This window comes from Hyperolius riggenbachi, chromosome 1 (assembly GCF_040937935.1).
Source record: "Hyperolius riggenbachi isolate aHypRig1 chromosome 1, aHypRig1.pri, whole genome shotgun sequence".
In the NCBI taxonomy this organism is placed as follows: domain Eukaryota; kingdom Metazoa; phylum Chordata; class Amphibia; order Anura; family Hyperoliidae; genus Hyperolius; species Hyperolius riggenbachi.
In genome coordinates, this window is record NC_090646.1 from 541,074,540 (window position 1) to 541,090,145 (window position 15,606).

The 15,606-nt window shown below is 42.3% G+C and overlaps 1 protein-coding gene across 6 annotated transcripts in view; it reads right to left on the minus strand.

Moving 5' to 3' along the window:
* The window catches only part of SNCAIP (synuclein alpha interacting protein), a 309,420-nt gene that overhangs the window by 241,766 nt on the left and 52,048 nt on the right, over positions 1 to 15,606 (minus strand). For 5 of the 6 annotated variants that reach the window (XM_068246969.1, XM_068246983.1, XM_068246945.1 and 2 more), the window contains exon 2: positions 5,749 to 5,838. The exons of the other annotated variant lie outside the window; for it this stretch is intronic. The gene's annotated coding sequence lies outside the window, so the exon portion shown is untranslated. The remainder of the gene's footprint in view (positions 1 to 5,748; positions 5,839 to 15,606) is intronic. 6 annotated transcript variants of the gene reach the window in all.

A 15,606-nucleotide genomic window follows, 5' to 3' on the forward strand; every position in this document is an offset into this window, starting at 1 on the left:
AGCTCCGAATCCTCGACTCCGACTCCTTAGTCTAATTTTTACAAAGGATATAGATTTGGTTCAAAAATCATCAGACTCTGACTCCTCAGTTTATTGAAACCACCGACTCCGACTCCAGGTACCCAAAATTGCTCCGACTCCACAGCTCTGGTTAATCCGGCCCTCTCTTCTCTCCAAGCAGCGTACCAATCACCTTATTGTTAAGGGAGTTCTGTGGGGGCAGGGGGTTAAAAATAAAAATCGGACACTTACCTGTGGCTTCTTCCGGCCCCCTGCAGCTGTAATGTCCCACGACTTCCTCCAACGATGTGGTGGTGCACCATATTATGGGTGTATTATGGGTGCCTGGAAAGTGGATTGGTCGTCGTGGGCCAGTTGAATAGCCCCCAAGGTCTCCTGATCTGACCCCCTTAGACTTTTCTCTTTGGGGTCATCTGAAGGCAATTGTCTATGCTGTGAAGATACGAGATGGGCAGCACCTGAAACTACGGATACTGGAAGCCTGTGCTAGTATTTCTCCTGCGGTGTTGCTATCACTGTGTGAAGAGTGGGAGAAGAGGGTTGCATTGACAATCCAACACAATGGGAAGCACATTGAACACATTTTATAAGTGGTCAGAAACTTGTAAATAACTCACGAAAGAATAAAGTTACGTTAAAACCAAGCACACCATTGTTTTTCTTGTGAAATTCCCAGTAAGTTTGATGTGTCACATGACCCTCTTCCTACTGAAAAAACAAAAGTTGGATTCAAAATGGCCGACTTCAAAATGGCCACCATGGCCACCACCCATCTTGAAAAGTCCCCCCCCCCCTCACATATACAAATGTTCCACATACAGGACGTTAATATCCCCAACCATTCCCATTTTATTAAAGTGTATCCATATAAATGGCACACCCTATATTTTTTATTGCATACATTAGCAAATGTTGATATTGGTCACTATGCTTCAGTTTACAGAAGTCAAAGATGCTAACTTCCCACATTCCCCTTGATAAATACTGGGCAGCTAGAAGAGGAGGGGGAAACATGGCAGGTCCTATAGCTATAGATACTAGGAAAAACAAAATTGGTGCTTGGTTCCCTTTAAGTCAAAACACGTTTATTTTAGTTGTGCAACACTACATACATTTTTAAGTTGCCAGTTGTGTTTGTCTGCCCCACTGTGATTGGCTGCAGCAGTGATTGGATTGCGTGTGCCGATATGATGTCCAAAGAAATGACGTGCACACTTCTTCTCTGCGCAGAGTAGCGCTCCACGGCCTAGTGCATTCATGTATCTACTTATGGGTTAACCATTTGTATTGGTGAGGCCTGGAACCACCATGGTCTGGCAAGTGAAGCCCTATTATTATTATTATTGTATAGTTATACCCTAATTGTAAGAGTTTGCTGTAACATGTCACTCTCTGTGACATAGCAATCATTAATAAAACATACATGCACAGACATTTTTACATTCATCTTAAAAGACGTTTTGTTTCATTTAACTCAGATTTCTCCATATCTTGATTTGTAGACGCGAGCGCAAAAACTATAAGCCGTCCCTTGTTTTCCAACATTTGAATGCAGAAATGACAGCTATGTAGATTGCTAGCAGAGACTTGAGTTATTGAATTGCGGCCTACGACTGACCAGATTTTTCCGTACTGTAGCTGCATTACATAGTTCATTTGGTAGGAAAAAAATGACTTCAAGTCTATCAAACAAAGTATAATTTTAAATGTGGTCATTCTGAAAAAAAAAGAGAAGAGGGGGAGTCTAACCTCAGCCAGCCGTGTTTCTGAAACAGAAAATGATTGCAAAAAAGCCTGTGGGGTTGTTTTTACAAAGCTTCAAAGATTTTTGGGGTTGTCTAAGGAGCTCAAGTAGAGATTTGCTACGGGCCGTTTTAGAAAACCATTTGGCCCCCTTAAAGGGCCACTATCGCAAAAAAAATGTTAAAATGTAAAATACATGTAAACACATACAAATAAGAAGTAGGTTTCTTCCAGAGTAAAATGAACAATAAATTACTCTTTTCCTATGTTGCTAACACACTTACAATAAGTAGTAGAAATCTGACAGAACTGACATGTTTTTGCCTAGTCCATCTCCTAATTGGGTATTTTTAGAACTTTATTTTGTTCAAAAGCAAACCCTGGAAGAAATCTATACAAATATGCTGCCCCCCACCTGTTTGCGCACTATTTTGGCAGTTGGACTAAGTGCTCTTGAAATAAAGAAATCCCAGAGAATCCCCCATGAGGAGATGGGCTAGTCCAAAACCTGTCAGCTCTGCAACATTTCTACTACCTACTGTAAGTGACAGCAACATAGGAGAAAAGTAAGTTATAGCTCATTTTACTCTGTGTGATTGGCAGGGATATAAGCAGGGAGTGGGGGGTTAGGGTTAAGCATAGGTTGGGGAGTTGGAAGATTTTTGAATTGTATGCTATGCTAGCTATGCTAGCATTAAGTCAAGAACATAGATCACAGTTACAGATACATCAGACCTCTAATATAATGTATTCAGAGGCATAACTACAAAACATGACACCCCCAAGCAAAAATCTAATAGGGAACTTTTACTTAGATTCCATTCTCCACTTTCACTGTTACCACCCAGTGTGGCCAATGTGACCCACCTCCTTTTCCTCTAGCAAATGCAGCCATCATAACCACTCTCCCAACCATTCCTTTCCCCAAGTGCAGACACCATCCCCCGGCTTCACCATTAAGTGTAGCCAACATAATTCCCAATACATGGCAAATGTGGTTGCATAAACCCCCTCCCCCACCACCACCACAAGTGTGGGCAGTATAACTATCCCCAACAGTAAGTTTGCCCAACATAAGCCCTCCCCTCCCATAACTCTCCTCTCCCCAACTGCAAGTGTTGAAAGTGGGGAAAGCCTAGAAGGTTGGTCAAGTTGTTATAACGGTCTGTGTCCTCACTGGTGAGAATCTTTCCATTCTTGTTACAACAAACGAAAATTAGTCATGTAGTCAACACTATGATCTCAAAGATTAAGAACAAAAGAGAGAATTTAAAATTCCTGTTACATTATTATTGCCATTTACAGATGGAACTGGTTTGTATAAGGCATTATATAATGTATATAGGCGATCTATACGAAGATAGCCCCTTATTGTATTTAGGAAAAAGTTCTTGATGCCTGGATTATCGGAATACTGATCATACAAAATGGACGTTTTTGCACATGTGGATTCAATAAATCCATTATAAATGACTGTTATTTTATATTTAGTTTAAACTTTCCAAGTTACTAATCATATACATTGGCCTGCCCACAGATATGCCTTGAATGTTCCTTCACTGTTAACAAGGCAACTCTTGCCCAACCCTGATGATTGCTGTTTAGTGATTCATAGGATCTGTTCTGCCTTGTGCTTGTGTGTACCTTGGACTCCAAGCTGGCTGTCGATTTGTGTTATGCCATTGTTCACTCAACACAATGTAATATTCCAGCAGAAGGTTTACACTGCACACATGTGGCACAAACGTGTTGCTTTGCTGCGGTAGTGGACCAGTCTCTAATGTAGAAGGATGCATGATGATAATAAAGCAATAAAGCCACTGTAAACAACAAAAATCTGAGGTAGTAAGGAATATCCAGTTCTTTTTATTACCAAAGTTTGCAGGGATGATAGAAGGATTTGTGGCTCTACAACAAGATTGTGGTTGACCTGCAGTAGTACCGCAGCTATGGTACTGGTTTCTGTCGGTCCAAAGGGTTAAGTATGCATTCATATTAGGTGCCATACCAACACACTTCTCCTCCTTTCAGTAAATAGCTTATAAATGCATGACAGACAAAAGATGGTGCATATGAAGTGGGGAAGAAACATGATTAGGGCTGGTTCAGACAGACGTTTGCAGAGCGTTTACTGCCAGCGTTCGGGGCTTGGAGTTAAACGCTCCCATTCAAGTGAATGGGAGCGTTTGTACCAAGCTTTTACGCGCGTTTGCACAAACGTGGCTTTCGGGTCCCGGTTTTCACTGGCGTTCAAGGAGCCCCTGGAAGCTACATGTAGCTTCCAGGGGCGGTTAACCACGACGGGTAATGTCCCCCTAGGGGAAGAAAAAACGCGACCGCATCCGAACGCAATGAACGCTGCTAAAAGCCTGAACGCATCACCAACGCAACGCCAACGAACGCGACGCCTCCAAACGTCCGTCTGAACCAGCCCTTAAGTGGGTGGGGCATAAAGTGGGACAGTAAACACTGGACAAGTAGTTCAGCACATGAATTGTAGGACAGACAAGAAGTGGAGTATGTGAAGCAGAGCTGTGAAGTCAGAGCAATTTGTGGGTACCTGGAGTCGGAGGTTTCATAAACTGAAACATCTGAGTCGGATAATTTTTTTTACCCACTCCATAGCCCTGCGAGTCGAAGAGTTGGAGTCATTTTGGGAACCTGGAGTCAGAGTTGGAATCAGAGTCAGTGGTTTCATAAACTGGAGTCGGAGTTGGAGTCGGATGATTTTTGTCCCGCCTCCACAGCCCTGATGTGAAGTGGGGGTGGATAGACAACAGAGTGCAGCACATGAAGTGAGTGATGGATAACATTTGGGCGTTTGAAATGGGAGAATAAACAAGAGGTGGGCCATATGAAGCAGAGGACAGACAAGGTTAAATGTGGGGCATGAAGTGGTACACATGAAGTTCAGGAGAAGAAGTGGGAGACATGATGTGAGAAACAGATAAGAAGTCAGATACAGAACAGAGGCTGGACATGTGAAGTGGCGACACAGAGGCTGTACAGTAATGAATTTTGTGGGAAAGTGGTTGGGACGATAGTAAAATAAATTGGCATAGTAACATGATATGCATGGATGGGTTGGTGATAGAAAGGCAAATGAAAAACAGAGATAGTTTTAGAAATAGTTACGTTGAACAGGAACAGGTGGGGATGGGGACAAGATTATGTCCCACTATATACATCTCTACTCTATTCTTCCAGCATTTAAACATTCAATACTTTATGGTACCTTTCCATGAGGAGCACTATTGCTGGGACACATCACGCTACATGATGAAAAATTCTTGCCTGAAGAGCAGATATTGAGAATAATCCTCGGACGTGCCAAGGATATTTTTAGCTTGGCTCTATAATGAAAAGAGTTTTACGGCTTTATTTATGGAACATTTCTCATTAATGTTATACTCCTTTTCTTTCAAGTTCAGGAAAAACAGCCAGATTTCTATCACCAGATCACCGTGCAAGCACTAACTTATCTGATACAAATGGCTTCCAACAAACATTCTGCAAAATACACTGCTGTAATAAAATACACATTATATATTAGGAGACATGTGCTACAATGTGCAGAGGACACGCCTGGATTCAAATCGGTTTCTATATATTCATTGTATAATGAAGGTAGAAGAGAATAATCTACCTGGGGAACAGTCAAAGCTGAACCATGATAATTCAGTCCAAAGGTAAATCCTGGCCAGGACACTCTCTGGAGACTGGATGTTCTCCCCATGTTTGTGGGTGCCTTCTGTCAAACACCAAGCCACACTAGGAAGTTGAATTGACTTACTAATGAAATTGGCTCTTGACTGTTTGGGACATGTACTTAGGAACAGTTCGAGATGTGAATTGTTCAATACACTCTGCAAAGCACTGCAGAAAATGTGTCAATGCTATGTATGAACCACAATAAAAATAATAATGACAAAGTGCATGATGCTTTCTTGTAGAACCTAGGCTCTCGACATGTGGAATGCTTACCCCAAGGGGTACTTCTGATGAGTTCAGGGTGTGCTTGAGTTTATTTCATCAATTATTTGCGCATGGTCCGGTATTAGTCATGGAGAGAATCTGAAGACAGAACAACAGAAGTTGTTTAGGTGATACCTTTAATGACTAGCTGTACAAGATTTCTTTGCAAGTTTTCAAAACTTTAAGTTTCTTCTTCAGGCATGTTCTAGAACTGGGTCTGAAACATGCCTGAATTTATGTATTGCATTTATAAAGCACCAACATATTATGCAGCACTGGACATTAGTTATTTTTGTAGACAATATTTAGGAGTGACATACAAAAATAAGACAATACAGTAATACATTTAAACCAGATCATGCAGCACAGTATGAGTATGGGAAATGCTTAGTCACTGGATGGGTGCATGACGGTTAGGCAAGTTGAGTTCACTCAGCGTTTTGAGGGCCTTCATAAGAAGAAACTTAAAGAGAGGGCCTGAAGAAGAAACTTAAAGGAAACAGGCTTTCAAAAGGGCTACATGCCAAAGTAATGTTGAGAAAAACTGTTCTAGACAGACCTAGATTGGCTTTTAACAATGCAATGTTGTTACTTAAGTAATAATTAAAAAAAAAATTTCTCTCTCTCCGTTTTGCAGTCTCAAAGGCTCAGGAAAAGAGGTGGATTTTTAGCCTTTTCTTAAAGCTGTCCAGAGAAGTAGCGTCTCACACTGATTGTGGAAGTGAGTTTCATAGAGTAGGGGCTGCATAGGAAAAGGCCCATGCACCAAATGTTTTTTGGATTCTGGGAATAACCAAATTTGTCTTAAAGGACCTTAAAGTGGATCCGAGATAAACTTTTACTCATGGCATAATTGTGTTCCTTCCTTTCATATAGTTTATAGGGCATTCCTCAAGCCAAATATTTTTTTTGTTTTGTTTTAATACTCTAATTCCCTATAAACTAAACAAGCCTCGCCCACAGCTTTTCAGAAAGCCTTGGCATTTTCAAACAGTAGCAAGAGCTTATAGGAGCTCAGTCTGGGCAGGACGAGGAAGAGATGTTACTAGCCAGAGATTTCAGAGGCAGAGAGGAGGAGGGAGGAGGAGAAGGGACTGCATTTACACAGAGGCAAGCTGATAGCATCTCCTGATAGCTGATAGCAGCCTGTGACAAACAGAACATGGCTGTCCTCATTGTATGGATGGATGAGAACAGAAAGGCATACAGTAGTAGGGATGGATAACAGAAAGGCATACAGTAGTAGGGCGGATGAGAAAAGAAAGGCATACAGTAGTTGGGATGGTGAGAACAGAAAGGCATACAGTAGTAGGGCTGGATGAGAACAGAAAGGCATACAGTAGTAGGGATGGATGAGAACAGAAAGGCATACAGTAGTAGGGATGGATGAGAACAGAAAGGCATACAGTAGTAGGGATGAACGATAACAGAAAGGCATATAGTAGTTGGGATGGACGATAACAGAAAGGAATATAGTAGTAGGGATGGATGAGAGCAGAAAGGCATACAGTAGTTGGGATGGATGAGAGCAGAAAGGCATACAGTAGTTGGGATGGATGAGAGCAGAAAGGCATACAGTAGTTGGGATGGATGAGAGCAGAAAGGCATACAGTAGTTGGGATGGATGAGAACAGAAAGGCATACAGTAGTAGGGATGGATGAGAGCAGAAAGGCATACAGTAGTCGGGATGGATGAGAACAGAAAGGTATACAGTAGTAGGGATGGAGGAGAACAGAAAGTCATACAGTAGTTGGGATGGATGAGAACAGAACGGCATACAGTAGTAGGGATGGATGAGAACAGAAAGGCATACAGTAGTAGGTATGGATGAGAACACAAAGGTATACAGTAGTTGGGATGGACAATAACAAAAAGGAATATAGTAGTTGGGATGGACGATAACAGAAAGGCATACAGTAGTTGGGATGGATGAGAGCAGAACGGCATACAGTAGTAGGGATGGATGAGAACAGAAAGGCATACAGTAGTTGGGATGGAGGAGAACAGAAAGGCATACAGTAGTAGGGATGGATGAGAGCAGAAAGGCATACAGTAGTAGGGATGGATGAGAACAGAAAGGCATACAGTAGTAGGGATGGATGAGAACAGGAAGGCATACAGTAGTAGGGATGGATGAGAACAGAAAGGGATACAGTAGTAGGGATGGATGAGAACAGAAAGGCATACAGTAGTAGGGATGGATGAGAACAGGAAGGCATACAGTAGTAGGGATGGATGAGAACAGAAAGGCATACAGTAGTAGGGATGGATGAGAACAGAAAGGCATACAGTAGTAGGGATGGAGGAGAACAGAAAGGCATACAGTAGTTGGGATGGATGAGAACAGAAAGGCATACAGTAGTCGGGATGAATGAGAACAGAAAGGCATACAGTAGTCGGGATGGATGAGAACAGAAAGGCATACAGTAGTAGGTATGGATGAGAACAGAAAGGCATACAGTAGTAGGGATGGATGAGAGCAGAAAGGCATACAGTAGTAGGGATGGATGAGAACAGAAAGGCATACAGTAGTTAGGATGGAAGAGAACAGAAAGGCATACAGTAGTAGGGATGGATGAGAGCAGAAAGGCATACAGTAGTAGAGATGGATGAGAACAGAAAGGCATACAGTAGTAGGGATTGATGAGAGCAGAAAGGCATACAGTAGTAGGGATGGATGAGAACAGAAAGGCATACAGTAGTAGGGATGGATGAGAACAGAAAGGCATACAGTAGTAGGGATGGAGGAGAACAGAAAGGCATACAGTAGTAGGGATGGATGAGAACAGAAAGGCTTACAGTAGTTGGGATGGATGAGAACAGAAAGGCATACAGTAGTAGGGATGGATGAGAAAAGAAAGGCATACAGTAGTAGGGATGGATGAGAACAGAAAGGCATACAGTAGTAGGGATGGATGAGAACAGAAAGGCATACAGTAATTGGGATGGATGAGAACAGAAAAGCATACAGTAGTAGGGATGGAGGAGAGCAGAAAGGCATACAGTAGTAGGGATGGATAAGAACAGAAAGGCATACAATAGTTGGGATGGATGAGAACAGAAAGGCATACAGTAGTAGGGATGGATGAGAACAGAAAGGCATACAGTAGTAGGGATGGATGAGAACAGAAAGGCATACAGTAGTAGGGATGGATGAGAGCAGAGGGACATACAGTAGTAGGGATGTATGAGAACAGAAAGGCATACAGTAGTAGGGATGGAGGAGAAAAGAAAGGCATACAGTAGTAGGGATGGATGAGAACAGAAAGGCATACAGTAGTAGGGATGGATGAGAACAGAAAGGCATACAGTAGTTGGGATGGATGAGAACAGAACGGCATACAGTAGTAGGGATGGATGAGAACAGAAAGGCATACAGTAGTAGGGATGGATGAGAACAGAAAGGCATACAGTAGTAGGGATGGATGAGAACAGAAAGGTATACAGTAGTAGGAATAGATGAGAACAGAAAGGCATACAGTAGTAGGGATGGATGAGAACAGAAAGGCATACAGTAGTAGGTATGGATGAGAACAGAAAGGCATATAGTAGTTGGGATGGATGAGAACAGAAAGGCATACAGTAGTAGGTATGGATGAGAACAGAAAGGCATACAGTAGTAGGGATGGATGAGAGCAGAAAGGCATACAGTAGTAGGGAAGGATGAGAGCAGAAAGGCATACAGTAGTAGGGATGGATGAGAACAGGAAGGCATACAGAAGTAGGGATGGATAAGAACAGAAAGGCAAACAGCAGTAGGTATGGATATGAAAAGAAAGGCATACAGTAGTAGGTATGGATGAGAAAAGAAAGGCATACAGTAGTAGGTATGGATGAGAACAGAAAGGCATACAGTAGTTGGGATGGATGAGAACAGAAAGGCATACAGTAGTATGGATGGATGAGAGCAGAAAGGCATACAGTAGTAGGGATGGATGAGAACAGAAAGGCATACAGTAGTAGGGATGAATGAGAACAGAAAGGCATACAGTAGTTGGGATGGATGAAAGCAGAAAGGCATACAGTAGTAGGGATGGATGAGAGCAGAAAGGTATACAGTAGTAGGGATGGATGAGAACAGAAAGGCATACAGTAGTAGGGATGGATGAGAGCAGAAAGGCATACAGTAGTTGGGATGGATGAGAACAGAAAGGCATACAGTAGTTGGGATGGATGAAAGCAAAAATGCATACAGTAGTAGGGATGGAGGAGAATAGAAAGGCATACAGTAGTAGGGATGGACGATAACAGAAGGCATACAGTAGTTGGGATGGATGAGAACAGAAAGGCATACAGTAGTAGGGATGGATGAGAGCAGAAAGGCATACAGTAGTTGGGATGGATGAGAACAGAAAGGCATACAGTAGTAGGGATGGATGAGAACAGAAAGGCATAAAGTAGTAGGGATAGATGAGAACAGAAAGGCATACAGTAGTAGGGATGGATGAGAGCAGAAAGGCATACAGTAGTAGGGTGGATGAGAACAGAAAGGCATACAGTAGTAGGGTGGATGAGAACAGAAAGGCAAAGAGTAGTTGGGATGGATGAGAACAGAAAGGCATACAGTAGTAGGGATGGATGAGAACAGAAAGGCATACAGTAGTTAGGATGGAGGAGAACAGAAAGGCATACAGTAGTAGGGATGGATGAGAACAGAAAGGCATACAGTAGTTGGGATGGATGAGAACAGAAAGGCATACAGTAGTTGGGATGGATGAGAACAGAAAGGCATACAGTAGTAGGGATGGATGAGAACAGAAAGGCATACAGTAGTAGGGATGGAGGAGAACAGAAAGGCATACAGTAGTAGGGATGGATGAGAGCAGAACTGAAGTACACACTATTCTCTCCAAAGATCTTCACACAAGACTAGAAGATAGAACGACCATACAACTCGTGTATCTGGCAGGCTGACTGTGTACAGGCAGCTCTCCACAACACAATAACTCTCAATGAAGTCACATTCTGGCACAACTGCCGGAAGAAATATTCAAGCTGGAATAGATGATGGATGAAGACTCAAGTTAAAGCAGCTCGCCAACAAAACGGGAACTGATTAAATTCAACACATGCTAAGAGTATTTAGGAAACGATCCATTAAAACAGAAGCTTAAAAAAGGTATAAATCAGTCAGTATTAAAAAATGTTATGAGGTAGCTAGTAAAAAAGAAAGAAAAATAAAAAACTGTATAATAAAGTACAGTGATCAGTTGTCAGGACTTGTAAACAACTTACAAAACAGTGTAATCCATTGATCAAAAAGTGTTAGAAGTTACTAGTAAATGCCATTTATCAATTTAGAAAATCATTACATATATTTGTAATTGGTATTTAAATACCCCTCTGTATTTTCCTCTTTTAATTTCCTGCACAGCAGCTCAGTCTGAGTGGGATGGCTGTAATCATCCCTCCAAGAGCACAGACCACAGTGATGATGGCATTAGTCTTTTGTGGTCTTTACAGTTGACTCTACTGTGTTTGCTTAGAAAACAGTGGAACAGTCTGGTATGGCTAATTAGCACTTTCCCAGTTGCAGGTCTAGCTACAGAAGTACATATATTTTGGAGATAATTGAATATAAGACAGTTCACATTTCAGCTACGGTATATATTCTTCTGTTAACTTATATTTGCATTTTAACCGTTGCTTATCACAGTTTGCAATTGCTTCTCTCCTCACCCACGCCTGCTTGAACCCACTCCATCATGCATTTGCACATCATTCCTCCTCCCACGTCCATAGCCTCTTGGCTAGCGATGCATCTGTACAGCACTCAGCCCCAAACTGTCGCTCAAGGGAACAGAGTGACCACAGTATGAGAGTGAGAACAGAGCCATGATATATATGTGTGCCATGGGATTTCAGGGAAGAACAGTAAATGTGGGCATTTGTTTAAAGTAGAATAATCTCATTATAGTAAACTCTGAAATAGTAAAACTTTGGGTATAGTAAACTAAATGTCCAGGTCCCGGCAAAGCACCATTATAAGTATATGAGAGTAACGCCTGGTATAGTAAACACAGATATAATAGAACTTCTGTTAGAGTAAATCTGCTTTTTGACCAGTGCAGTATTCTGTATCTGGCTATAGTGCAAAGTGGGTGGGAGCGTGCATCATATGAGCTGTGGTCAGTGGGTAGACTGGCAGCCACTTATAGCCTGATCAATATCTGCATGCTACTGCGGGGATTACCTCCAAAGCACCAGCCGGTGAGACCTATGCTTCCTGTGTAAGCAGTTGCCTGATTACTGAGGGACTAGCCAGTCATCTGCGACTTGCTTGTGCATGGCTGCAACGCTACAGTATCATCCAGGCTACACAGACATGTAGACAGAGGTGCATACTATCAGTACTATACCTGCATTGACTGCAAAGACCCATGCTTCCTGTGCAAGCTGTACCGTGATTATTGCATGCAAATCCCTGCATATTGAGCACAGTGCATTTTGATCTAGCTTAGACACTGTCTGTCCTCACTTGCTGAAGCATTGAAAAGAAAAAATGACTTATGAATTATTTACTGAATTAAGATAATGTACTATAGTATACTTTATGTGCTTGAGTTTAAAGGGAACCAGAGATGAACGATTCACACAAAATAATCATATCAGTTGATAGCTTGTAAAGAATAAATGCTCTACCTGATAATTTCACCACTCTGGTGTGCCTTTTTGAGTGTTTTCTATCCATTATTGCTCCAGGAAATATCCAATATGGCTGCCGGCTCATACCTGTTCTGCTTCCGGGTTATGAGTTGTTCTGGATGTGCTGTCTAGCCTCTATGAGACTACAGACAAGCAGGGCTGCTGCTGCCTTTCATCTGTCTGCTTTCAACTATTATTCTGGTATGCTGCATGGCTGCCTGTAGGAAGTGTCTCTCATAGAAATGAAACTGCATACAGTAGATAATGACTGGCTGCACACTGCACACAGATACACTTGTCTGTTTCAGAGCTTCTTTCTCGGCAGCAGCAGCCCCTCCCATATCAACAGCTCTGAGTAGGGGGCCAGGAGGGGGCAGGCTTGGGCTTGAAAAGACTCCACAGAAGAGTGACTCAGCTATAATGATTCCAGGTCAAACCTAGACTGAATCAGTCGGTGGATTCTTATCACAGTTGATAACAGATAGATTAGACTGAGAAGAATAAAACTAAAAGCAGAGTAGGTGTTTACTGTCATGTTCCCACTGATAAGTGTAATAAAATACATGAGGGTGCTTCATCTCTGGTTCTCTTTAACAATTTCTGGTATGGTGAACTTCTGAAAAGTAATAGTAAACTATTTTGCCTGCTCCTTGGAGTTTATCTTCTACTGTGTAAGAAGATAAAAGATGGTTAGAGACTTTATCAGTAGTTGCACGAATCCTACACCTGCAGAGACCTCACAACAGTGAAGGCTGATGTAGCACAGGAGCCCAGAAATGGAGGCGTGGCAAGGAGACAGATATCTACAGGTTGAGTCACTTACATCCCCTAGAATTGAAGGTAGTAAGGATCCCCTAGATGATACATGTCAAACTCCGGCCCGTGGGCCAAATTTGACCCTCAAGTGGTTCCCTTACTTTTGCATTATGTTTGACACACTCTAGACGACCAGGAAAGCTACATTGGAGGTGAAGTCCCAGAACACCAGGGAAGCCATATGGGGGAGGTAGGGGGAAAGCACTAAACACCAGGGATCTGTATAGGGGAGGGAGGAACACTAGACACCAGGGAACTGTATAGGGGTTGGCAGGGGCCATTAGACACCAGGGAACTGTATAGAGAGGGAGGAGGGCCATTAGACACCTGGGAACATTATAAGAGAGGAAGGTGGCCAGTAGACATTAGGTTGACCCGCAACTAGATCCCAGTGTACAATTTTGGCCCACTTTGTATTTGAGTTTGACACCCTTGCGCTAGATGTATAGTCAGTGGGAACATCTACAGGAGTAGTCAATGGAGAGCATAGAGGGGGAGCTAGTGGGGAAAGCCTTATGAGTAAATATCCCGACAAAGAGATGTGATCAAGCATGCAGTTAACCCAAAGGAAAGCTTTTTCTACGTGTCATAAGAAGATAAAAAGTTCCTTATGTTTTAAAATTCCCAGAGTGGTTTCATGTGGAAATGACAAGGATTTGGCACCACAATAGTTTTTTTTTTCATAAAAAATAAAAATAAAAATATCTTAAAGCAGAACTGTACTGAAAATAACGTAATTAATTAAATTGCTTATTTTTTTTACAATATTACTTTACAAATTATTTGGTCAGTGTTTGCCCATTGTAAAATTTACCTTATCCACTGATTTACTTTTACTAAGTTACACTCTGAAATTTATAAAGAGTAGTGATATCTTTAGTGCTGTCAGGTGATCTCTGCAGAATGTTTGTTTACGGAGAGTTTCAAACCCAGCAGAAATAATACCTGGTCTCCCAGAATGCTCTGGGAGGAGAATTCTGCATAGACAAGACAAGACAAGACAAATAACATTTATATCGTGCTTTTCTCCTGGCGGACTCAAAGCGCCAGAGCTGCAGCCACTAGGTTGCGCTCTATAGGCAGTAGCAGTGTTAGGGAGTCTTGCCCAAGATCTCCTACTGAATAGGTGCTGGCTTACTGAACAGGCAGAGCCAAGATTTGAACCCTGGTCTCCTGCATCAGAGGCAGAGCCCTTAACCATTACACCTTCCAGCCACTATTACACCATCCAGCCACATAGCTAAACAGCCTCGGCTATGACATCACTGGGAGGACAGGGCTACATATCAATATACAGCAATATATAGATATACAAAGTGTTTCTGAAACCAAGATAATTAATGCAAAAGTGGGTATTCTGAATAAGTTACTGAATTCAACTATACTTTATGTCGCTACAGTGCCTCTTTAAGATAATATACTATAAAAGAGGGAATTATTTGTTAAACAAGTTGCTGCTTTTGGTCTAATACCAAGAACACCAGTATGCCCTACTCAAACATAAATCATTTAAAGTGACAGGAACATCAGTGTTTATTTTGTTCTACGATTCATGAAACATAATCCAAGAGCCAAAGAATACAACATAAAACATGGGATTTAAATAGCAAATGCTCGGATGCTTGTTACATCTCAATGGTTCTTCATTCATTTGTTCTTTTCTACTAACTTCAGCTACAGATCTAGTAAAGTCAACCATAGGAATTGATACAATTAAATAGTATGAACAATTGGTGACTGTGACTGAGTAGTTTCTCCTGAAACGTGAAAAGGGGTTGCCAGCAAAATGTGTTTTCCTTTTCCCATTTTGTCTTTAGTCACATCACATAGCAGTGTTTGTAGCAGTATGAGGGGACAGAGGCCTCCAGTCCGGTCACTTTGGTAGGAAGCATGTATGTAAATCATCTTAATCTAGAGCTGGGGTAGCAGGGGCGTAACAACAATCAGCAAAACTTTTATGGTGCCCCTTATGGTTCACAACCCTTCCTTTGCCTCTTCTTGGTGACCCTCACAGCCTGGAGGCCCATCTTACAAGGTTTATATTAAACAAGTGTGGCCATCAGGATCTTTACAACCATAACATGTGTAACCACAAAAACACTGGATATGGAGTATCAGAGAAAGAGAAGTTTAGTAGTTGAGGCCCTCCCACATCTCTAGGCCCACCTGCAGTAGCGGGGCTACTCCCTGCTAGCAGCCCCGTTTCTATGGGTGGGCCAGACGGGCGTCCGCCCTGAGTGCTGTGGGAGGCGCAATGATGGGAGTTGCAGTGTTGGACGGGGGAGCCGAGGCCACACTGAGATTCAGCCGCGTGGAGGGGAACCCAACTTCTTCCTCTCCCCGGGGCTTCCCTCCATGCTCCCCCCTCTTTTCCGAGTAAGTGCAGCGGAAAGCCTCGTATGCGC